At 34.6% G+C, this 25,319-nt stretch overlaps 1 protein-coding gene across 8 annotated transcripts in view; it reads left to right on the top strand.

Annotated features, from left to right (window-relative positions):
* LOC113494329 overlaps positions 1–25,319 on the top strand; it is a 96,842-nt gene that overhangs the window by 22,816 nt on the left and 48,707 nt on the right. Inside the window, exon 1 of one of the 8 annotated variants that reach the window (XM_026872626.1) lies at positions 7,207–7,570. The exons of 6 other annotated variants lie outside the window; for them this stretch is intronic. The gene's annotated coding sequence lies outside the window, so the exon portion shown is untranslated. Of the gene's footprint in view, positions 1–7,206; positions 7,571–20,106; positions 20,191–25,319 lie in introns of those variants that run through there. One more of the 8 variants, XM_026872627.1, reaches the window with a different exon arrangement.

Genomic DNA, 25,319 nt, shown 5'->3' with positions numbered 1-25,319 from the left:
GTTCCCCAAGGATCGATCCTAGGACCTACCCTATTCTTAATTTACATAAACAGCCTGTGTGATTTAACCCTCCCTAACTGTACCATATATACGTATGCAGATGACACAGCTCTCTTAGTCCACGGGAACAACTGGCAGCAGGTACGCGATCGAGCTGAATCAGCATTACATGCTATCATGTCTTGGCTATCTGCTAATATACTTACACTAAATGTTGGAAAGTCAAACTATATTACTTTCTCCATGACATCGACTTCTCAACCAGATGAGTCTTTTGTCATTAGAGCTCATGTTTGCGACAGACACCAGAAGCAGTGTACTTGCCTGCCGATGACTAGAGCTACTGAGGTCAGGTATCTTGGAATCATGATAGATAACCTTATTTCATGGAATACTCAAATCAAAACATTGACAGGTAGAGTGAGAAAACTGATTGCAATTTTTAAACGGCTGCGTTATTCTGCTGACTTTGACACTCTGCGTACTGTATACTACTCACTATGCCAATCTATACTAACTTTTGGTGTAACAGTATGGGGCGGTGCACCTAAAACTAACTTGTTGCAATTGGAAAGGGCGCAGAGAGCAGTACTCAAGGTCATGACTTGCAAACACTATAGATATGACACGACTCAACTATATAAGGACTGTGAGGTCCTGACTGTGAGACAGCTCTTTGTGCTCAACACTGTACTACGCAAACATATAACTCTGGAGTATAGCGCAGAACCGTACCAGAAGAAACGAAGGTTTACTTATGTCTGTCCAACCGAAAGACATAGAACCACAATGGCTCGAAGACATTTTCGAGTTTTTGGAAGTTACATTTATAACAAAATAAATAAAGAATGTGAAATATATAGTGTAAATAAACATAAATGTAAACAGATAGTCAGTAAATGGATCAGGAACTTTACATATGACGAATTGGAAAAATTTATTACACCATAATGTGCATTTGCTCACACAACTCAATCACGCCACACACTCAATATACGCTCACACTCACATACACACTGTCACACTTACACACTGTCACATTTACACACTCTCACACTTACACACCACCAGAATGGTTACCCACTTAAAGAGGCCACACATAATTATCTACAGCACTTATTTTCTTTCTTTCTTTTCCTTTAATTCATATTGAAGAATATATATATATACATAAATGCAGAACACATAACACTATGCAACTCTGAATTGTTATAATTAATATCCCGTTTCATAATGAGAGAGAGACCTGGTACCCATAACACAAGTTTAATCTTAGCTTGGGTACCAGAGATCAAAAACTTTGTAAACTACAATTTACTTGTAAGGTTTCATCTGGATTATATTGTTATTGTAACCTGCTAATTCTATACTACACAATGAGTCACACTGTAAATTGTTATGTGGTAATAAATAAATTATTATTATTATTATTATGTATCTCTTTTCATTCACGGGTTAACTTCATGCGAAGAGACCCGGTCCTTTTTAAAGGCGTGAACGGGGACACAGGTCCAACGTGCAGAGGCCTTCTTGAGAACTTTAATCTACAAAGTGATGGGGCATCTACTAGGGATCATTCACCTCTGCTCTATGGGAGAACAGACATGAAGAATCCAAAGTAGATGCAGAACTATTGCAAGTATGTGTGTAAAATCAATTAGACTATTATAATATATATGAGACATTGTTACGTGGACCAGTTCCTTAAATTATCCGGTAAACTATGGCACCTGCCTCTCTACACATGGTGATGTAAATAAATTGGCAGGCGGTGACTCGCCACTCACTAGATGGGCCCCCTATGATACCGTCACGATTGACAGCAGGTGGGCAACACCAGTGCGAGTGGCTAGGGGTGTAGAGAGGTGCGACACCGATTTCACCATCGCGGGTCACGGACCCGGAGCGGGTTTCCTCGTTATTACGCCATTAGACACTTCCACCCCCGAGCATTTAGCTCTAGCGACCCCTCTCTAGCCAGCCAGTTAAGGCAAGAAAGAGCTGGGAGTCCCCGTAAAGAGTGACCCCCTGGGGCATTCAGGTTCCGTTGTGTCGCTACTCACAAACAGCTCGCCACAAGCTGCCCTGCGGATGTATGCTCCTACATATACCTTCAGACACATTTTTTATTTACATCTCAAGGTTTGAAAAAGCATACTAATATACCCTCTGGTCATGCGTTATTCCCATGGAGAGAGAAAACGACTAGCCCCGAGGGGTTTTATTATTATTATTATTATTACATATACTAATATATAAAGCTGAAGAGTTTGTTTGTTTGTTTGAACGCGCTAATCTCAGGAACTACTGGTCCAAATTGAAAAATTCTTTTTGTGTTGAATAGACAATTAATTGAGGAAGGCTTTAGGCTATAAACCATCACGCTGCGACTAATAGGAGCGAAGATACAATGGAAAATGTGAAAAAAAAACAGGACGGGTATAAATCATAACTTATAATATATCTTCTTCTACCCACGGGAACGAAGTCGCGGGCAACAGCTAGTAATCAATAATTAAGCTAAATTTCAAAGTCGTATACCATTCCAAAAATAAACTTTGACCCCTCATTACCTTCCCTTACAACCTTTTTATTACAGTTAAAAGTAGCCTTTGTCTTTTCTCAGTTCTACATTATGTGCGCACCTAAGTTTATAACAATCGATACAGCAGTTTTGGCCTGAAAGCAAGAGAGCGAGAGATATTTCGCATTTATAATATTAGTATGGATTAGTTTTACCATAAAATGTTCTATCACGTTATAAAGGAATGAATCCTGACTCAAACAATACTCAAATCCATTTCCCGTTTTACGGTTCTCTAAATAAACAAACAATTAAAAGTCTATATCTGGGAACTGGGTAACACAGTAGTTCAATCTAGGCTAGATGTAAATAGTGCTAACTATCGCGAATAGCTATCCCACAACGTCAGAAAAATACTTCGGTTTGCCGCTAGTTGTTAACCACGTAAAGAGATGATGACTGGGTCTGAAAATAGGAAAAAAAAATGTGTTTAAAAAAGGTATATTTATCAAAAACTATTTTAATTCTGTATTTTTGAATCTTCATCATTCATTCTCTCATTTTGTATCTCGTCTGTCGTATTAGGTTACCTGCAAAGATAGATTTTAGTTCTAAAAAATCTCCTGTTGGTAATTGATTCTTTAAGATTTATCCTTTCCGCTATACTTGGGTCGAGTGTCGCTAGCTTCTCTTGCTTCCGCCATTGTACCCTAACACTGTATGTATTATGAATCACTGCTGCAATTTCATGTTGTAAAATAAAGAATATTCTAATCTAATGTAATTCTTGAATTAATATGCTTCAAACACCAATAATTGACCTTTTACTTCTATATCATACTAGTTTTCGCGCCATCTATATTATTTGCAACACTATTTCTCCTTGTAACAACCTAATTCATCACGTTTTGTCTGGATGTCGTCGACCCCTACATAGACCAATCTGATTCAACGTTGCTATCAAATATGGCTACCGAAATCAGCTGTCATGTCTTCATAATACGACGTGCGTCATTTCTTTTTGTTAATATTACTTTTTATACTTTTAGTATTTATAGAAAAATGCGTTTTTTTTTGTCTGTAATCGTACCTCCGATGATTTTGACATGTGTCAAGTTATGTTTAAGTTTTTTTTCTAATGAATATGTGCAGAAAACTTATAAGTTTTAAGCCCGCAGAATACCCATATTGTGTGGTCACTACGCGACACTGGCAGTAATTGTTGCGCAAGTCAGCAGATTGGCAAAACCCTAAAAAAAAAATTGTGCAGAAGTATTATCGTTGTATTGTTATTATTTCTAGAGGGTTGGTAAGGAAAAGTCAGGAAACCTGTGTTATGTAGATGAATAATAAGAATTATTGAAAGGTTATATCTGATGTTGGTGATGAAATCTTTTATCTCATATAACTGTCATTGAAACAAACGTGATAATTGTTATAATCAAGAATATCACGTATATTACTAAACACCATCTTTAGAATACTTCATACAAATTACTGTATTATACTTATAAAGCGATTGATTCTTGAAATTTCTTGCAGTTACATTAAATTTGTTGTTAAGTAGAACTTTCGGCATTTAATTAACTTAATTAAGAGATAAGGCGTGATATCGCGTGACCCATATATGAATAGTGCGAGCGAGGCTACTTCTGCAAAACACTCGATAGCATATGACCACCAGCGTGGGCATATTATTATTTCAATGTTCAGGGAAACAATTTAGTATTTCATTTATAGTGAATTAATGATTTATAGTTTGGCAATAACATATAAGAAGTATTAATAGGTCAGTTGTTAGTACATATGCATTTATAGTGTCATAAAAGGTTATTTTTTAAATCCTACAAAAAAATACCGTCTCGAAATCGTTTCACCCTTTTAGGAGCGACTATGCTACAAACGATCGTGGTTTATAACACCTCTTACAAAATGCTTATGGTTTTGAAATGGCCAATTGGCAACGTATGTCTAAGAACCATCACCAGAAAGCCCACTTACAAATAAGGAAATAACCGAATCGTTTTACCCTTTTAAGTTACCCACCACATACATACATTCAAAGCGGTCAAAGATATAATACGCCTTTAAAAAAAGGCTTTTTGTTTATCTTTAGTTAAAGACTAAGGACCCACTCGCCCACACAACACAATTTAATTTGATCATATGACCCAACTTACAACTAAACTTTATTTCTAATAGTGACTTAACCGAAGGAGTCTGAAAACTGTAGCAGATGTCGAAAAGAGACAACGCTCTACATTCCGTAGCGCGCTATCTCCCTCCTAAATCTAAAACAGTTGTATCTCAAGATATGGTGGTAGACCCTAAGGTAATAAAAGATAGAAATACATTGGAATGTTGATGACAAATAGCTGTAAACCCATGAATGATCTGATCGTTCATTTGTCATTAAATGTAATTTGCTCTAAACTTGGTACGCGATTTAATTTACGATTTTGTCTGAGAAAATTGTGACGTAGCAAAGATAGTGTTATTTTGTAGAGTTTTATTTTTGTTGTACGTATTATGGGTATACTAAGAGGCCTTAGGGTAGGTCTGTTGCACTGTCCAAGTGAGACGGCGTATTCCCTAGGCTTTATATTTGTTATGTTTGATAAAAATTGGTGGTGTAAAATGGGATAAGGAAATCAGATTGGCAAATGAGAGTATCAATTATTGCATCTCAGTCTTCTCTACTATCTTTTGTAGTGTGTTTCACATTGCCTGACTAGTTTCGGACTCCATTGGCCTTTGAACATGAATATAAAGATTCTGAAAGCTTTCTAACTGTATCATTTTGACACCATCCTAGGAATAGGATTGAATAAAAAAGGAGAATTTTAAAGAGCAACGTTCTTTTTCAGTTACAAGGATTCCGTAGCACAACGTCCTTGAACATCGAAGACAAGTTTGGACAGAATTCTAATCATTATGTTATTGATATCTCCATCCGTTTTCCTGTATTCAATGAGCGCACAGTGATCAGCAAGTTTTAATGAATACATTCCTTATAACAGAGTCATAAGGTCGTTAATTGTCGTTTTGTAAATGTGGAGGGATGTGGATTACTGTACGAATTTTGTCGGTTTTATTTTAAGCCCTTTGTGGCCTAATCCTGTATCTATGTGTTATAATTCTACAGAAAGTATGGAAGTCAGTATATGTGTGCTCCAACCGCGTTTCCTATGTTTTAAAAAAATCTTAATATTTGATGTTGTGTCACTTCTTTCTTCTTTCCAGGCATTGACGTTGGTTTTCTGTCACATCGGATAAAGATGAATGCTAGTATTGTACAAGAATACGAAGCTTTTTTTGCCTCCATCATCACCCCTAATAATTGCTACTTACGAAAATCTCTTTGTCTGAATTATACGAGATTTGTCAAATATAGCTTAATAACTAACATCCGAATGCCCTTCGTTGCCTAAGGAAAAACGAATTCGTAGTGTTTGTGATGATCGATTTCATATTAGCTGGTGTTATTCGATTCGACACAAAAAACGGGAAGCCATTTTGGCAATTACAAACGAGTTATTTTATTATTAAAAGTCGTAGAACATCACAAGAGATTTACATATTTTTTTTTAATAAAAAAAATATATAATTATGTACATTTGAAAGTTTGAACCACCAATTTGAACATTAATTTTGAATTTCGATCATCGGAAGCTGTTATTTAACCGCCATCTGTGTCATCTGTCAACGGAATTATGTAATTATGAAGAAGGAAGTAAACATAAACGGTTTTGTGATCGCGTCGCCATTTGCGAAGGTCGTCGTCTACGAGTCAAGGATAATAGCTTGTCTATTGGTTTTACATTGGATTTTATTTTGTTTATGATCGCTTGTCGAGTTTGGAAGGGTGAATTATTTCTTTTGCCATATTATCCACTTTTGTTTTTTTTTTAGGTGTATCGATTTTCTTTTCTTTAATTTCTGTTAAATGAGTGACAATGCACTTCCCATTAATAAAGATGCCTATCCGGGCTTCGGAACTTCAAAAAGATATATTGACACCGGAATACAAAACCTCTTCCTTTTGTTAAAGTCGTTTAAAAAGACGTTAAACGCAGACTGCGTTGTGAGGTATTCATTAAATACGACACGATCCGAGTATTTTGGACTCATTCCAAACGATATTGTGTTAACACATTTTTACATAAGTACAACATACAACTTTATTTAGATTGATGTACTAAAAGCGTAATGTTTGTAGAATTGTTTTTTTTATTACGAGTATTATGTTGAGATCATTTTGTTATGAAGCACAAAATTTCTGTAAAAGTCATTGAAAAGTTTTGATTGTTGCATTCCGTAATTAAAAATTTGAATTAAATGTTTAAAAAGCTGTCATTAAGTACCAATTAAATAATATTTATTTAGTAATGGAGACAAAACACTAACGTAAAAAGTGCTGTTATTTTGTGGTCTATCGTAATACACATTTAACCACACGAACGCCCTTCGAAATTTATTTAAAGACCAAAATAAAACTATTCAACTGTCTCTATGCGCTGCTATAATTAACATGATGTCCCGCGCGAACCATTTTCCGGCCGAGTGTCAAAAGTCAACGATCCAAATAAAAAAAAAGAACAAAGAATTTTGTATCTACACTCTTCGAATAAATAAATACATAACGAGTTTTACATTTGGATAACATTATTCGCAATTGGTATTGGCGCGCAGTACGCTTTGAGTGGCCGAACCGGTATCACTCTGTTGATAATAATTTTATTTACTTTTGTAACGAGCTGACGCGGACGCGCGGCCTGTAAGCGTTAGCTTTGTTTGTGTTGTGCCCATACTCTGCCGGGGTTCGCGCGTGTTCCAATTTTGAAAACGTTTTTTTTTTCTTTTGTTTATTAGTTTTTTATGTTAGTGATCACTGATTACGTATGAAATTTGTCGTGAAATAGTGTTTTTTTTTTTATTTATTAAAGTGGTTTGTGTAAGTGAATTTGGTAATACATTGTGAATAGCGTGTCCTTATTTTTGGCACAATATTTGGCAGAATAAACGCTCTCGAAATGACAATGACGAGTAAGTAAACTGCTTATATTTTTAGATTTTATTATGACTTTTGGTAATTACAATTGAAAAATGGCTCATAACTGTCGAAAAATTTTTCGTGAAGTTTCTTTTTAAAATTTATTATCAGATTTATTTGAAGGGCAAATCAAAAATTGACAACCAATCTCGCCTTTGAACAAAACAACTTAGATAATAGGAAATCTTTCATTTATCAATGTTGATATAAAACGAGTGTCCGTAATCGTGAAAATTTATCAACAATATTTATTGTTTCGTTTTATGGTTATTGGTGATTAAATTTATTTTATTACTTTAGGTTATACAGTAATATAATGTCAAACAATTTTATTTAGAAAATTATGCACAATTTTAAACCTACCGGTTTTCCCATTGTTATGAGTATAATGATAAAATACTCCAAAGAAATCATTTTGTCAAACTTTTTATTATTGTCCCATAAGTAAGTCACTTATGGATAAAGGTCTCTTTAAACCACTTTTTAATCTCGAGAAAACTTGTCCCAATAGTTGAGTGTGTCCCGAAATTATGAAAAAAAAAACGAGTTTGCCAAAATGATCCTGTTCCAACTTCACCCCATTTATAACCGTTAAAGATCCAAATTACAGTTTATGATTGCAGCTTTCTTATAGCAGTTCGATAACCAAAAATCTTTTTTTTTTTTTTTCTGCCAGACATGAATCTCATGAGCAAAATAATCGATTTGCATAGCATCCACTGCGCGAATAGTTTTTCATGTATTTATTTGCATATAATTTATATAGTACCTAAAGTTAAGGAAATATATACAAAAACATGTGAAAATATATTTACTCAAGTGAAGCAACGTTTCATTTGAGAATACATAAAATATTCTAGAAGTATAAAGTGGAGTTGTTAGAATGCATTATTTTCTCTTACCATAATATGCGAATGAATGCATTTTAGTGAGCTGGTGGTCTCGATATTTTTTCTAAACCCCAGAAAAGATAAATTATATTATATGTTACCAAAAGGCTTCTAGAATTTGGGAGAATTAAAAAAACTATCCTGTAGGTCAGGATAGTTTTTTTACTAATTATTTTTTTGTTAATAATATCATATACTTACAAGCCTAACCTTTTTTATGAATTAAAATACACGTTAAGAAAAAAATGATGTAAGTACCTAAATTAAAGGCTGTACCATAAGCAGTTTTAAACAATTAATTAAAAATGACGAAACATTTTCCCTTTAATTTTATCTTTAACTGAAAAATAAAACGCAGCCGATCAGAAAGTCTCTTACAGAAATTGTTTTCGTGACTCCGAAATCCGGCCCATCGACTTGAAGCTTGGGAAAAATCTATCCAGGAAAAATTGCTTCCATACATATTTCCTTTAAATTTAAATATGATCCTATCTTACAAAAAGTGAGTAAAAACACGTCAATATCGCTCCTAGTAACAACAAAACGCCTTTGTGTACGTACCGCAACACTCGATCTTTGACCCATCGCCGTTTACCGCTAAGGAAATAAAAAGAATAAAAATATTTACATAAACATTTAGATAATGTGTGTACTCATTATCTTTATTGTCAGAACATTATTTACTTTGATATTTCGTATTGTACTTCAGTATCTCGATGTTAGATGTTATGTTTGACTAGGCATGGTTTTAGGTGGCTGCGGTAACTTCGGTTCAGATTCTGTTTGGACGGTAGTTATTTTCTACGATAACTTTTGCTTTACTTTAATTTGGTTTCCGATTAATGCAGAGGATTAGTGTGACTAAAGGCTTGTAAAGTCTCGATTATAATTCGGAAGTAAAAGATAAAGCCTGTGCTCCAATGGGTCACTGATGTAAGAATAGTGTAGGCCCATGAATAGAGGGATTTTATCGGGTAGGACTTAGTTCCTCTTTGATTTCCCAAAAGTGAAAAGTGGAAAGAGGAAAAGTCTAAAGATATTCAGACCACAAACATGATGTCGTCGTCACTTAGTGTCTATATTATGTCAGATCTTAAAATAGTGATAAAGTGTTTTCTCAGAAAGAGAAAGTTCTCTTACTGAAATGTATCCTTACACAGCTTGAAAACAGTCATTGTTTGCATTTTGCATTCGTTCAGATATGTTATTTTTTATTGAGAGGTGATCGCGACTTTCAATACAAACAAGAAACTCAGGACTATTTAAAAAAAAAGACAACTTCATGAATGCGCTAAAGGAAACTGATCCTTATAAAGAACTAGCTTGTTATCAAATTTACTATAAATTAAGTTAAGAATCTCCCTTGCAAAAAATAATATTTAAATGAGAAAAGGATGTATCATTGATTTCAGTAAACAGTTATCAAAAAGTTCAACAAAGAAAAAAAGAGTATTTTTTGTTATGAATACCTAATGACTTCAACCCACTCCGAAGACAAGTTAAAACGGCATATTTTACTTTACTTCCTTAATTAAAGTTTTGCGATCCTTCTATCAAACAAACAAATAATCATTTATTTGAAAAAATCCACTATTAAAAAAATGATACAAACCGTAGATGAGGAGATATTGGTCCACTCTAGTTGGTGAAATAATTTACGGTTGTTGAAATTCCCCTCATCATCACTTATCACGTGCGAGCTAGCATTACATCTGGTAATATCCATATCAACAGAATACGTATTCGTTAGTCAATATCGGGCAAAGGTCGGGACCCTATCTCCCCGTGTCGTTTAATAGTGAAGTCATCCTGTCTAGTTGGTATCGTCATCGTAATATATGTTCTGTTGCGTATGTATTAGAGATTATATTCATGTATTGTTATTATGTATTAGAGTTTGAATCGTCTGGGCGTAAGACATCAGTTGTGGTGATCAATGAGCCGTTTGTGCCTTTGAGTATTGCTGTCCAACACGATTCCCCATACGTAAGTTAGATTAGTTGTCTGACTTTCTGGCTTCTGACTGTCCCGTGCCCTTAATGACTTTCAAAGATGTGTGAATAATAGCCTGGACCCACAATTTAACGTGCCTTCCAAAACACGGAGGAACTCTTTATGACATAGCTGCTCACACATCGTCGGTCCGACCATGTCAAGCGTAGATTAACCCGCGATTGACCAATTTATGCAGTTATAGATTAGCCACGAGCTCCTCTCCCCATCACCTAATATAATAACAACATTATTAATCACCATAACGCGTCGCGCATGCGTGCAATCAACCATATACCTCGTTAATGAATGTCACGATACATATTACGTTGAGCGCGTGCTCGGAGTAAAGTGACGTCACAATTTTGGTCACAGTCTATGGCTGTTCGGCGTCATGGCCGTCTAAGAGACAGTGCCAAGAATTCTCTAAATCTCTTATACCTGTATGTAGAGTACTATTGATGTTTAATTTATTGGAGGGGCTTCGGCTTGAATACTATAAAGCTGGTGTAAACTGTCGGGAAATAAAAATTATCTCAGTTTTATTGTTCGTTTTTAGTGAGGGTCGTGATTACCATCAGCATCTTTACCCATTTTCCAATGAGTCTTGGTCTTATTGACTATTAAAATATTTTCTAGGTTTTAACAATGTAGTAGCGATACTCATGGTACTTCTGTTTCCTCATAAATATTTTTGGGATTCGCCAAACTTTCTTCAAATATTTATGTTGTCCAAGAACCCAAGATGATAAATAAAACCGGTAACAGTACATTTCATGCCTCGCCACGTCGTATTTGAGAAATACCCAGACGACATATATATTCTATTATATAAGACCAAATTTAGACGCCACTATCATTCTACTAATATCACACCATCACGAAAGCAATATGGCGACTTGAATAACCCGAGTAACCTTTTCCAATACCCCTCTTCGTGTGACGTCACAAGTCTAGTCTCATACACTTAGCAGTGCCAAGAATGTAGTTTTTTTCCTCTACATCATTCATGATTAATGGGATTCATAAGATTGTCTATTACGCTTGACAATAAGTATGGGGAGTTTTTGCAAATATTCGTTAATGGTAAAGCCATTAAAATAAATATTATGTAAATTGTTTCATGTTTGCCAATATCTTGCTCGCTGTCATGTTATCTTCCTTAGATGTTTTCTCCTCAAGGAGAAATGGTGTTTTGGTCACGTTTTCAGTTTTATTCTGGAATAATTCAGATTCATAAAAGAAATCAGGAGAATCGTATCTTTTTTGGAGACACAATTGGTTATGCTTAAGACTCTACTGTGTTTACTTTAGCTAAATTAAACCCTATGAATATGGCGGTGTCTCGAAAATATAGCTAGACAGTTAAAACTATCACAAATGGTGTGTTTTTGTGGATACTATAACTACAAATTAATATAACCATCGACGTTCAGACGGTTGGTATGGTTATAAGTTTGATACTCTATCTTTACCTATCTTTCAAGTATCAATTTAGTAGTCTATTCTGCAAACATTGATGTCTGTGAAATGATTTAATACGCATCCGTTAATACAAAGTCACATCACATACAGCACAGCTATTATAGCTTAATCCATCCTTAATAGTAGTGACCAACGAACTATTAACTACTTATACAACCCGACCACGTCCGTGTCCATAACTCCTTGCTGTTGACCTTCGCGGGCCCTTCAGTACATCACAAAATACTACAGCAAACCACACAAGTTCCGCTCAATAGATTGCGAAAATAGATCGTATGCCTATTGGAATAAAGACGAGGATGATGTCGGTGTAAGTAATAATGGGAGCTTGATTGTTCATAAATACTTTATATGAACCCAAGAAGTAATAATTAAAGATTGGGGTTACACACATGGTTTCTATTATTAATTCACGTGTTTTATTTCAAGGGTAACTATTTCGAGCTCTCTAGTGACATAATTTTTTGTCATTTTTGAGAACAAGTTTTCTTCTCTCTTCTCCCATCGTTTCGTGAAATCCCTTCTATGTACTGACAGGTCTCATATCAGTTACCTTAATTTCGTTGTTGGCTCTGCATCTTGACAGGAAATGAATCTGTATCATAGTTTCTCTATTTTAAACCATCTTTACAAGCCCACCGGACCCCCTGTACCTGTGTTTCGTATGCTTCTAACATTTGCATGAAAACTTTGTCTTTCTTCGTTCATTTCATGTTCGTTCCTATCAATAATATATTTTATCCCGTATATATAAAAAAAAAACTACCAATTTAGTTCAATGCTTGCAAGAGGGCAAAAAATATTTCTTTCATCGCGTACATTCCAAGAGATAGACACAGCTTAATGATCAAAGCTCGTTGTTCGCTAGTTTGTTTTTATCCAGATCATGTGTGATGAAATGAATGTGTTCATATGTTTTCGGTCGGTTTATTGTAGTGACTTGGCTGCTTGCGCTAGTTTCGAAAGCGAGACAGATTTTTATGATATGGTTTTTACTCTTTAGGTTTTAGTGTTTTGTCTTTAGTTTCGCCCATGGTTTTAATTATACTTTCTACTGCTAGTTATACTTTATACTTAGGGCTTTAAAATAATTCAATCCTGAACTCTTGATAAAATCGTCAAATTTAAATCCAATAATGAAACTAATCTTTCTACATCGCCAACTATATCATCTGAATTGAATCTTATCTCATCCATAATAAACGTCGAGTGTTCCTAACATCTACTAACTATAGTCAAGACATTGGCAGTACTAAATATTTGGTGTATTCATCAGACATGCTTCTGCTTGGTTGCCAAGTTTCGCGTCTCGCTGCTGCTTGCCAGCTCACCTGGCAGAATGTGGCAATATTTAGAAAACGACTCCATCTTATGTCGCATTTATTAATATGTACCTATATGGAATATTTTAAAGAACCTCTTTCAATTGAGTATTTTTATAATTTTACTGGGTTCGTTCTAAATGATTCCTACGTCTAAAGAAATAATCGACATCAATAAAAACAAATATGATTGCAGTTATGAAAGTGAGATGCTGTACTACGTCCTGTATGATCCATTTTACGCAAAATTAAGATTATGATATTAAAGATACGTACAGTATATCTTTCTTTAAGACGTGGTTGTAGACCCTCCAATTCTTTGAACTTCTTTGAACTTGTGGCCTCGTATATTTTTACCGCATCTCCACGTGTTGTCATAAACTTGTTACTCATTTGCCATGACTACAATTAATTCCTTGTTCAGTTGAACCGTTTCTCTCTCTTTCGGGATTTGAGCTTTTAGACCAATTAGTTTTCTATTACGTTTTATCGGATTTTTTTTTCTATAGCACATATATTTAACATGCTGTATATGTTGCTACGCAATACGCACGTTGCTACGTTCCTCGTCGCGTCCGTTACTCCAGTCTCCAGTGGTTCAGTGCCCAATCCTGACGTCATCACGTGCGGACGAAACGAAATCTTCAAAAGATTGTGTAATGCGGTTAGTTTTATTTTCGGTCTCCAAGAAAAGACTGTTTTTATCGCTCTGAAAAATTTACGGTGAGAAGTTGTTGTATTGGGGTTGCTGTTCCATTTTTAAAGGTTAGGTTAAAGTTGAATAGAAGAAGTAATTTGTGAATGTAATGAGGTCTGTTTATAATTGTGCATCGGTCAAGATTGTTTATCTTATAAAACAGAAAGAGTAGTTGTGTTGTGTAGTTGCAGTTACTTAATACAGAACTTTGTTTAGTAACAACCCAAACAGAAAAACTCTAACAGTGGCAAGTTTACAGGCTGACATGACTAAACAGTTTAATGACAGGTTCTTCATAAAAAAATGGTGACGTATTTGACCTATAGCGTTTGCTACGGCCTTAAGCTCCATGGCTGTCAATATTTATCTAATACCAACACATGATTGCAGAGTTGTTACTTTGCAGTGTTTCCTTTAGCAGTTTGACATTGACTAAGATTGTATTCGTAATACGTAACTTGCCAGGTATGATGACAAGTTGTAGTTATAAGTATGAGTATTTATTTTCTTATGGAAATGTTGATTAGGCCTGAAAATTGAATTTATAATTTCCCACTCCTAGAACTTAAATTGGATTTTCAAGTTTTAATGTCAAGTATATTAAAAAGAAAATTGTTCGCTCGAGGTGCAGATTCGATCCCAACGCAGGCAAAGTAATGTGACTTTTTCCCAGTAATATAATGTACGTTTGTCATTATTGTAAGACATCTCTGAAAAACGGTAGAGCTAAACATCGTAGGAAAACCTAGATTCTAAATATTGGATGCTAAAGGCTAGTATTTTTTTGTACCACTAATAATAAAGGCAACATTAGGCAAAGTAAGTTTTGTGTTTCTGAGTCAAATGAATGTAATATTCTTAAGAATTAAATGTCCACAACATTAGAATAAATGTCCACAACCAGAACATTAGAATTGTTTTGAAGAAACGTCTGATGACACGAAAATATGATTAACTATTTAAACTTATAGTTAATCATATTTGTTATGTCTCTTCTATGAATGTAGAATAATATTTCTGTTTAAATAAAGCTAGCTTTTTGTGAGATTTTTATATCTTATTTAGTATTAATTATTATCAAGACATAATTTATTGCTTCCACGAGCAAATTTAAACAGTTAAAGATCGCTTTGGTACATACCTTTTTAATTTTTGAATGATGAAAAACTGCATAGATATTTCGTTATCGATATAAATGATTTAAAAAACATATTCTGATCAAAAACACATGTTTTAAATTACTATGAATATTGCATTTTGCACGTGTTTAAATAGTCATAAAGTCAAGTATTACCGGTTTAACATTTTTTTTTAAGAATTGTAAGATCTAGTTTTGAGCTAGGTTATAGCAGGAATATCCATTCTATTATCATTAATGTGAAACACTATTTATACGTGTCTCGGTAAACTGTTCTGTCGATTTCGATAAAACTATGTATATTCAAAACTCTATGAAACGACTGAAGTTACTTTCGACGCCGTACTCAACAATTGTACTATATATAACGTGAAAATAGCTAATTATAGTTATAAATAATACAAGCCCATATATGCTCCACTGCTGGATACAGATCTCCTCCCAAATCGGAAAGGTTGGAGCATTGATCACCACGCTAGCTCACTGCGGGTTGGCGATTTCATATTCCAATATTTGTAATATTTATTAATATTTTTCTCTTTTTATAAATAACTGCGCATAATTGTTTGTGTAGTAATTAATAGCATGTGTGTCGGCTCTGATAAGCTTGATAAGTTACGTCAATGCCTATTTAAAAACCTACACGACGAAGTAAATAATAAATTCTATGAGCCATTGGAATGGCCATTTTAAATTTCAGTGTCGAAGAAAATTATTTATAATACGATTCAGTTTATCACTTTTAAATGAAATATTTTTTAATGAAAGTCATAAAAAATGTACAGTACGATCAAATCAATCAAAGTCTCTATTCTCTTATTACTTAAAAAAAACCGATGTTACTTGGCGCGTCGGAAAAGAGAAAAAAGTTTCTTAGAGCGAGATAGAAATATACAAGCTGCTTGTGTGAAAAAGAGATAGCGACAGTTTGTAGCCCTTTCCCGATGTGCCAAGTGACACTGGCCGCGTTGTAAGTTATAAACCATAATTATTCATCTAAGTATTGTTTTTGTTTGCAAACAGATCTAATACCAGACTGTGTAGTTTGTATTATTGATGTTAGACAAGTAAATACTCTATATTTACTTACACATAACTACTGCAAATATTAATATATTATCTTTGACCTTGTAACACAATTTTTGCCTTCCTTTGTGTCGTAGTTACTGTAATAGAGGCTAGTCTTCGTGGGTTTGAAGTGTACGGCGACTTCAGGCGACTTTTAAAAGAGACGGTTCTCTAATCGTCTATATTTTTTTTCCCTCAGAAACTTGGGACTGGATATAAAATATAGATATATAAATATAATATAAAGGTGGACAACATCACATACATTGTTCTGAATCCAAAGTAAGTTGTTAAAGCACTTGTGTTATAGAATTCAAATACAACGAAGGGACCACAAACACCCAGACCCGAGACAATGTAGAAATGTGAATTTTTACATTGACCCGACCGGGGATCGAACCCAGTGCGTACGTCACTCGACCACGGATGAACCGTTTTCGTTGATTCTTTTTTCAATTTACACGTAATAGCTGTCATTTGGTCCCACCAATATTTCATCAAGCTTAACCCACTAGTTTTTAGTTGAAGTCGGTTGTACGTTTTTGTATTTAAAGCAATACTATTTCTAAACAAGAAATTCTTTAGAAATAATTTGCCAAACTAATGTTTTGCTGGGTCAGCTGGACCGTATTATATTTATACTATATTTTTTCCTACATCTCTTTCAAACATGTTCAACAATAAATGTTATCAACGGGAAGCACACAGTATACACATCCGTGCATGTTGTACGTGTATACACACACACACATACACACGTACATGTGATGTGTAATTGTGTATTAACGATCAAAACATCCAGAATGGCACGTGTTAGGCTGTATACACAAAAGGAAAGGAAACTGACTGTTTTTAGAGTTCATTACACCAAGAGTGTTATAAGACTGTAACTTTTTTTCTACTTCTCATTATCTCTCTTCTCTGTCTGTCACCAGACTGTATCTTGTTAACCGTTATATGTATACAATTAAGTACTTCTGTTGCTGATAACAAATAATATAATATCAAAATTGAGCAAGAAGTCACCATTTTGATTTTAAGAATAGTTTTTTAGCTTATTTGTACGTAACCATCTGTGTCGTGAGTCCAATTAGCACTTGACCAGTTTTTTTTCTATTGTAGAAACAATATTCGGAATATTTCCACTACACAAGAAAGATATACATATGTGTACCTGGAATTAGGAAAGCTACAGACCGATGCTATGCTGAACTACTCCACTGACATCGGCCTAAATAAACCGTGTACACACACCTTAAAACATGATTCATAATTATGCTTTTAACGATAAATTGTATTAATTAACCCGTACACGCTCTCCCCGCGATAACGTGTGTTTATGTTTCACTTATATTTATTTATAAATGTCGATGTGTCGCAGTGTGTATCGGCCCTAGCGCGGGGCAAAGGCCTTAAGGAAAGAGATCATTGATCATCTTGTTTGTTTACTGAGGTCCTGGTAAATCTGACAGTAAGAAAGTAGTTTGTGGAAGAGAGACGCCCCTCTACATTATATAGTTCTGTCTCGTTTCCACAACTGTATCTCTTGCTTTGGGGACGGGATGAAATTGCTATGCATTGTCATACACCGAACAAATTCAGGAGACAGTGCACGGCGCGGGAGGTTCAGGTTTAGTCAGTAAGAGACTGACACTACCCTTTGCATGAGGAGATGGGTAGTGTCAGGCTGTTGTGTCCATAAGGATTCTCCTTCAGAACAAAGAAAAGCGAATCTTTTAGAGAGGGTAGTAGCCCTTTTTTCCGGAGTGATGCTAATGACTTGAACCCACGCCAAAGGCACGGATTATAGATATGTTGGACTCTTGCCGACTAAAAACACCCTGGTCCGCTATATTTGCCTATGCCAGAGTATCGGGATCGCTCACGCAGGCTCCGAGCGACTCTTGCAAGGGGGTAGCAGGCTCCAGTGACCTCAAGCTTCTGAACTACTTTATAATGTGTTTGTTTTCCTTATTGATGCAATATTGAACTTTAGCAATCAGTACTCTTCGCTATAGTGACGCATTTCGAATAATCTACTCATCAATCAATATAATGAATATCGAAGATCTTTTAATCTGATTATGACAAAATAAAGCCCTATCGTATATAGAGCAGATATGAACAGCTATTGCTGAAGCCGAACCACCTGCATCATGACTCACCAGATACAGATGCCCAAATGGTTAGAAAAAAGAAGAAAGGAAACGCACTTACCACAATACGCCTGACATTTTTGTATGTGTGTATGTTTGTTACCACTTCACGCATAAACGGGTGCACCAATTGATGAAATTTAATGTGGAGGTACCTAACACCTTGGATTAACACAAAGTGGACCACTTTTATTCGACTTCGTTGGAAGGTTAATACTTTTGAAGATAAAAGTATTTGCGATATCTTAGCGAGTGAGACCGCGGGCAATAGCTAGTTCTAGATAAATTACTTTTGATAGTGAGAAATTGTTGATATGGTGTGAAAAATAACTTTAAGGTGTTATTTTTTCGGCATAGGTCTGTCGTAGAAGTTGTAAAATAGTTTTTGTTCTAATGTACCTACTGCACCGTCCCACTGCAGCACTGCTTTTGTACTCGGTTATTCAATATTTTTTTATTTTCGTCTGGCATGTTGGTCTAGTGGCTATTTGCCTTGACTTATATACCGAAGGTCGTCGGTTCGATTCCCGCCCAGGACTAATTATTGTTGTGTGATGATTCACGATGACTTGTTCTGTGTCTATGTTTAATTATTTTTTTTTGTATTTTGAAGTGTATAAGTGTGTTTATTAGTTGTCTTGTGGTCAGAGTACAAGCTTTGCTTAGTTTGAGGGTGGATAGCGTTGTGTGGAAGTAGTGGAATGTTATATTTCTCTTGTAGAACATTGCAACAAAAATAACATCTGAGTGGATTGATGAAATATGGATTATTGTTTCTTCATTTAAAAAAAACACCCGAACGGATTTGAATAAAATTTGGCTTGTCCTCATAATGAAATTATAATGAATATAACCATATAAATCTAGGTTATTTTCAGTGTTACAAGTTTGAAAAACTTGTTGACCTAGCCCAACGTATTTTCAAAAATCTATAAACCTGTAAACGTGATTCATCATAAAATCATATAATAAAATACTTCAAACTCTACATACGTATATAAAATAAAGTTAAGATTAATTACATTGTTTATAATTGATTCGTTTCGCAATGTCGCCTATTGTTTTGTTTACAAATACTGGGAATGTGGGTTAATTGGTCATATGGGTCATGTGCCGACTGTGATGCATTATGGAGACGTAGAAACTCAGTTACGGGCTCTTCATAAATAGTTCTAGTATATATCAAAACTATTATATAAAATTCTCGTGTCACGGTGCACGTAATTGAACGCCGCCGAAAAGGCTTAATCGATTGTTATGAAATTTAGTGGGCATTTTCGGTAGATCTGAGCATCAGACAACATCTATTTTTCATACCCCTAAGAATATTTTTTGCATTCGTATATGTATATAGCTTTTTTTCTGCACTATGCTAAAAGCTTCTGGTATGATCAAGAGTCATATGAAAAAAAAAATGTTATTTTGTTCGATTTTTTTTACGGCAGTTAAATTAATTAAAGAGTTGTGTTAGATTCTCACATTCGTTTTCAAGAGTCTTGTATTTGCGGCAGAATTTCAGAACAGTTTTATGTCTACTACGCCTTAAATAGGGGGAGTTCCCTCTCATATACTGATAATGGGTACATTCAGGTGTCCCTTATCAGTTGCCAAAGTTGATTCACAGCCATGAGTCACGAGCTCATCCAATCGATGCCGCGATTAGGTTTTATATCTATTTATCTTATATTTATAGAGCGCGGTTTTGTTTGTTTAACTCAAATTTTTCTTTACCTTCCTTATAGAAACACTTGACGTAAGTTAGTCGTCATTGCTTTGTTTTTTTTTATGGAGTGTTTGCTGGAGTGATTAGTCTAGATTTGATAGAAACAGAAATAGGTTCTGTCAGAAAGTCGGCGTCATGATGGGTATGTACTTTCAATCAATTAAACACAGAAGTTTACAAAAACTTGATTTCCGGGAGATCGACCATAGTTTCAAAGAGTTAAATTTCCGTCGTAATGAAAGATTGATGCTGTCGTCCACAAATAAGTTATCTTACTTTAAATAGGCTGTGGTAGCAAGCATGAACGTTACCTTAATAGTAATTGCAATGTTCTCAGTACAAATAATGATCGATAGATAGTACAAATTGTAGTATATATAACATATATATTTTTATATGTCAGCGATATATCTGCTACAGTTCATATACACTATTACTACTACTACTTCTACTGCTACTACTACTATAGTGTATACACTATCGCGACTAGACTTACTTTTCAACGGAAACCATTTTGTTTTTATAAAATTCTTAATCAATAATAACCAATCTACGCGAAAAAACGAACTATTTTGTTAACATCTTGTTATATAAAGATAACAAGAGTCAAAAACACAAGCTAGTGTAAATCTTCATGCGGAAAGACACCGCGCTCTCCCAAAACATTTCTATGTTCTTTAAAACGGCGTGCTTCACCCGTTCGTGTTAATTGTAGCATTTATCTCTTGGCGTGACCCAGTTACGGGGCACGTCCGAGGTCAGAACAGGAAAACGGGCGTCCGTACGAGACCTTGACTTGTCAAGGTACTAGTGTAGCTCCATGGGCCTATTGCCATTTAGCCTTTAATGTGAGTTTACGTCCTTGTATTTTAACCTTTTTCCTCGTTTTGCCCCGGGAGATTCGGTGAAAGTTTGTGTTCGTCAGTAAAATAAAATTAGGTGCTCATTTTTCCTTGTATTACTACTATTTATCTTTAATGACGACCTCCGTGGTCTAGTGGCGTACGCACCGGTTTCAAGGTGTCGCTAGCTCTGAGGTCCCGGGTTCGATCCCCGGTCGGGTCAATGTAAAAATTCACATTTCTACATTGTCTCGGGTCTGGGTGTTTGTGGTACCTTCGTTGTATCTGAATTCCATAACACAAGTGCTTTAGCAACTTACTTTGGGTTCAGAACAATGTATGTGATGTTGTCCGCATTTATTAAAAAAAATATATTATTTACAAATATTATTTATTTACAATGAATAGTTTGTGTGAATTATAAAACTCAAGCAAATTAAATGGGTATCAATTGTTATGTTGATTGGGTATAGAAAATATAAAATTCGAAAAAAGTATTGATTTATTTTTATTTGACAATTAAGATGCTCTTTTTGATCGCCTGAGTTGTCATTAGACAGTGTCCTGATTCGTCCACCCTTTACCTCATAATAAGTCCTCTGGCTGAGAAGAAGAAACGGCGCAATAAACTCCACAGCAATTAATCTGCCTTTCCATTTATATCTCGAACCTATTTTAAAATCGACATAAACATTGTTATCTGTTATCAATTTATGTTGAAATCTATAAATAAATACGTATTTGTCATTTTAAATTGATTAAACAAATGAAATCGGTTGCCTTTTTCCTCTAAAAATAAGAGGTAAACACAGATTATATTATATTATGAATCAAAATGATTATTTCCAAAAGGGTTTTTTCTTTTAGAAACTTTTGTTTATAATTAAAAGTTGAACAGTTTGTTAAGCATTATTTTCCGGTTTAAAATATAACCTTTGACGTATACAAAGAACGTAGCTGTTTATTACTAAAAATATTTCCAAAATCGGTTTAGTTGTTCTTGAGATTACTCTCAACAACAACAGAAAGTCATAAACTTTACCTTATTATAAATAAACTTTCGTGGCAGCTTTAATATTTAAAGTACATAGTCCTACAACTGGTACATATTGTTCACAAGACGATGTTTGTAAAAAATATACCATAAAATTAGAACCTCAAGGTTAACAGATCTGCGTGCTATGTGTATGAAAAGTATGTGTTATATAATCTACCTCACTTGTAATCTATACATATACTTATGTATATCTGTTTTTTTGTCCCATCTCGTGTTATATGTACTTCCCTTTTTAATGCGTACTGGGTACTGGTTGTCTGGAGTGCCCCAATAGTGGTGCATGGTAAAGTAGAAAACGTATTGAAAACTTCAAGTGTATGGGAATGACTCTCTTTTTCGACAAGTGATCTGTCTTGTGAGTAATACTTAAGAGCGAGTGTTTCAGGATTATTCGCTAGAAATGTGAAAAAAATTGTGTACAGGTATTTTATACTTGCCTTACGACTTACGAGAGCTGTTAACAATCATTCAATTCACATGTACAAAGGCACCCTAACTATATTTTAAGCAAATAAATCTTTGTCTTCGACTCTTCAAGTCACACAAAGCTTTGTCCTACGCGGCGTCAAACGTTTTTCTTATTATAAAGTTTACTGAAAAGAAAATGGCGAACTCTTTCTCGTTTTTATTGACGTTATAAATAATGAAAGTAATTCTAATTTATTGGTCATCATCATCATAATTATCATAATCCCTTAATCAGAATGTTTTTATGTTATACGTCGTTATCGATATCTCTAAATGGGCGGTGTCCTGGCTAATGTTTTGTAGAGACTGTTTTAGTTAATTATTTCCTTACACTATTTGAATAAGGCTCGTTAAATAATATGTGATAAAGGTTAGATTTTGTGCAACAACAAAGTTTGGCATAAAATTTAGTTTACTTTATTTTCCCACGTTTTTATAATCCACTTTCTTATTTGTTTGTTTTTGCAACTCAGTTTTGAGGCACTTCCCATCAAGCTAGCAGACTGTAATTTTCAGGGTGAAGCTACCCTGAAAATTAATCCGGTTTAAACCCGATGACAATGCAATTTACAACTATAAAAACGAACCGCTGGACCGATTTTGATAAGTTTGAATGGAGTGACACTTTCGCGAGTTGAAATCCTATTTAGATTTTTTTTAACTATTAATCATTTTAGTTCAGTAAGTTACAACATTTTCACACACTTGGGTCTTTGTTTTTTTTGCTACAACAAACATGTTGACGTATTGAAGGCAATAGAGATTTTCGATATCAGTGTTAATACGAACGGTTTAAAGCTAAATGTTTTTACGTGGTGGTTATCTCTCCCACCAGCGGGCGTGTCGTGAAACATCCTTTACGACTATCCCTCATATGAGTCACTACTCACACTACTCACCTATACCAATCTGTACCTGATATGTATGTATTGGGCTTGGCTGATACAGCTTGGAATAATCATGGTGCCGATTTTGGTATAAAGAGTTTAAGCCAGCAAGAGTTTGAATGGTTACGGAATTGAAAATTTTTGGTAGTATCTTCTAAACATATTACATAGATAAATAGATCTAATATATAAAATTCCCGTGTCACGGTGTTAGTTACCATACTCCTCCGAAACGGCTTTACAGATTTTTAACAAACTATATGCGTATTCATTAGGTCTAAGAATCGACTAACATCTATTTTTCATAATCCTAAGTGTTAAGGGTTGCTCACACTAAAAAAAATATTTTATTTTTTTATAGTGTGACATTAAAAAATACATACAACTAGAAATAATTTATTAGGCAAAACAGCGTTTGCTGGGTCAGCTAGTATACTATAAACCTTTTTGGTTTGTTTAAACGGGTTAGTCTGAGGAACTACGGGTACTATATGAAAAAAATCTTTCAGCGTTAGATAGCCCAATTATTTATTGAAGAGTTTACAAGATATAAAAAAAAATGATTAACAGGAGGAGAGTAGTACAGAAACGCGGACGAAGTTGCGCACAACAGCTAGTAATAGGGACAACATTAACTAATAGAAATAAACTAGTAAGCCCTGTGTCGGAATTTTTAAGGAGGAGTGGAGAAAGTTTACGATTACTCTGCTGATAGACTTTATCCTGGAGCCTGTGATCCGATTAATTAAAAAGAAAAATACCTTATATCTCATTAACATAAATGTCATTGAATAAGACCAAAAAAGCTATATCAACACATCAAAGACATCCAAAAAACGACCTTAATAAACAGAACGCACAATATCAAATCGCCCGTCACTAATGCACGCACTTTTGATCTCGCTGTAAGGCCGTGTAATTTTAGAGGGGGCAACGGTGCATCGACCTCCGTCCCACCACGTGGGCTTACATAACAACACAGTAACACGCAACTCTTACTCACACGTATTATAAACATAATAATATGAAAACATACAAAATATTACTAGAAAATACTCTTAAAAGTCTATTTGAAGTTGTAAGTTAGTGGTAAGGTGGATTCGTTGTGAAAGTGTGCGATATGTGTCGTTTAGATACTTGGTACGAGGTGTGTTGGTAAAGGAAAACAAATGTGGTCCGCGAAACAGCTGTTCATGTAAGCAAGTATTTTTGGTACACGATTAATTAATAAGGCTTGTTAACTGTTCTGATAAGTCTTATTTTTTATATTGTCGTTGGTTTGTAAGGTGTGAAAATTTTCTTTTTTTTGGTATTCAAACTGTCGTTGTAATGACATTTTGAATTCAGAAACCTTAATTCAGTGATGTACGTATTTCCATAGTTTTGTTTCTGTTTTTTTTTTATTCAAACGGTCGTTGGCGTGTGCATTTATGAAGATTTGAATTTAGTATTCTTAATTCAGTTGTTTTTGAAGTCACACGTGACAATGCTGTATTTTTATAAGTATGGGTTTGTTTATACGTATGTAGAATTATTACTTCTATTCTTGTGCTGAATATAAGTAATTGTAGAGTACTTAACTAATTTTATTACAAGTTATTCTTAATGTCATAAACCTTATTTTTGGCTTTACCGCAGTAAGGGAAATATAAACTTCTCGCAATTATGTAAACAAGCAGATTAATATTCGTAAATATGATATCGCAATATTTTTGAGCATAAATTAGAATAATGCTATATTATATGATATGATTTTTAAAGTACCGCGGAAATGTGCGTGTGGCGTATGTAGCAGGAAGTGGCAAAAACGAGTAATCGATAAATTCACGGTCGCATCGTTCTGGGGCCGATCACTTATGTGATAAACGTGTGCTGTTTTAGTTTTAAGGTATATTGATGTTTAGGTTTTGTTTTTGACGTTCTTATACGCTAAGAGAACGGTTTGAGTGATATGAGTATTCGTTTAGTCGCGATGGTTTTTTCAAATGAACGATGACGTTATCTGGAATCAGAATGG

This window comes from Trichoplusia ni, chromosome 5, assembly GCF_003590095.1.
Source record: "Trichoplusia ni isolate ovarian cell line Hi5 chromosome 5, tn1, whole genome shotgun sequence".
NCBI lineage: Eukaryota > Metazoa > Arthropoda > Insecta > Lepidoptera > Noctuidae > Trichoplusia > Trichoplusia ni.
This window is presented reverse-complemented; position numbering and strand designations above follow the sequence as displayed.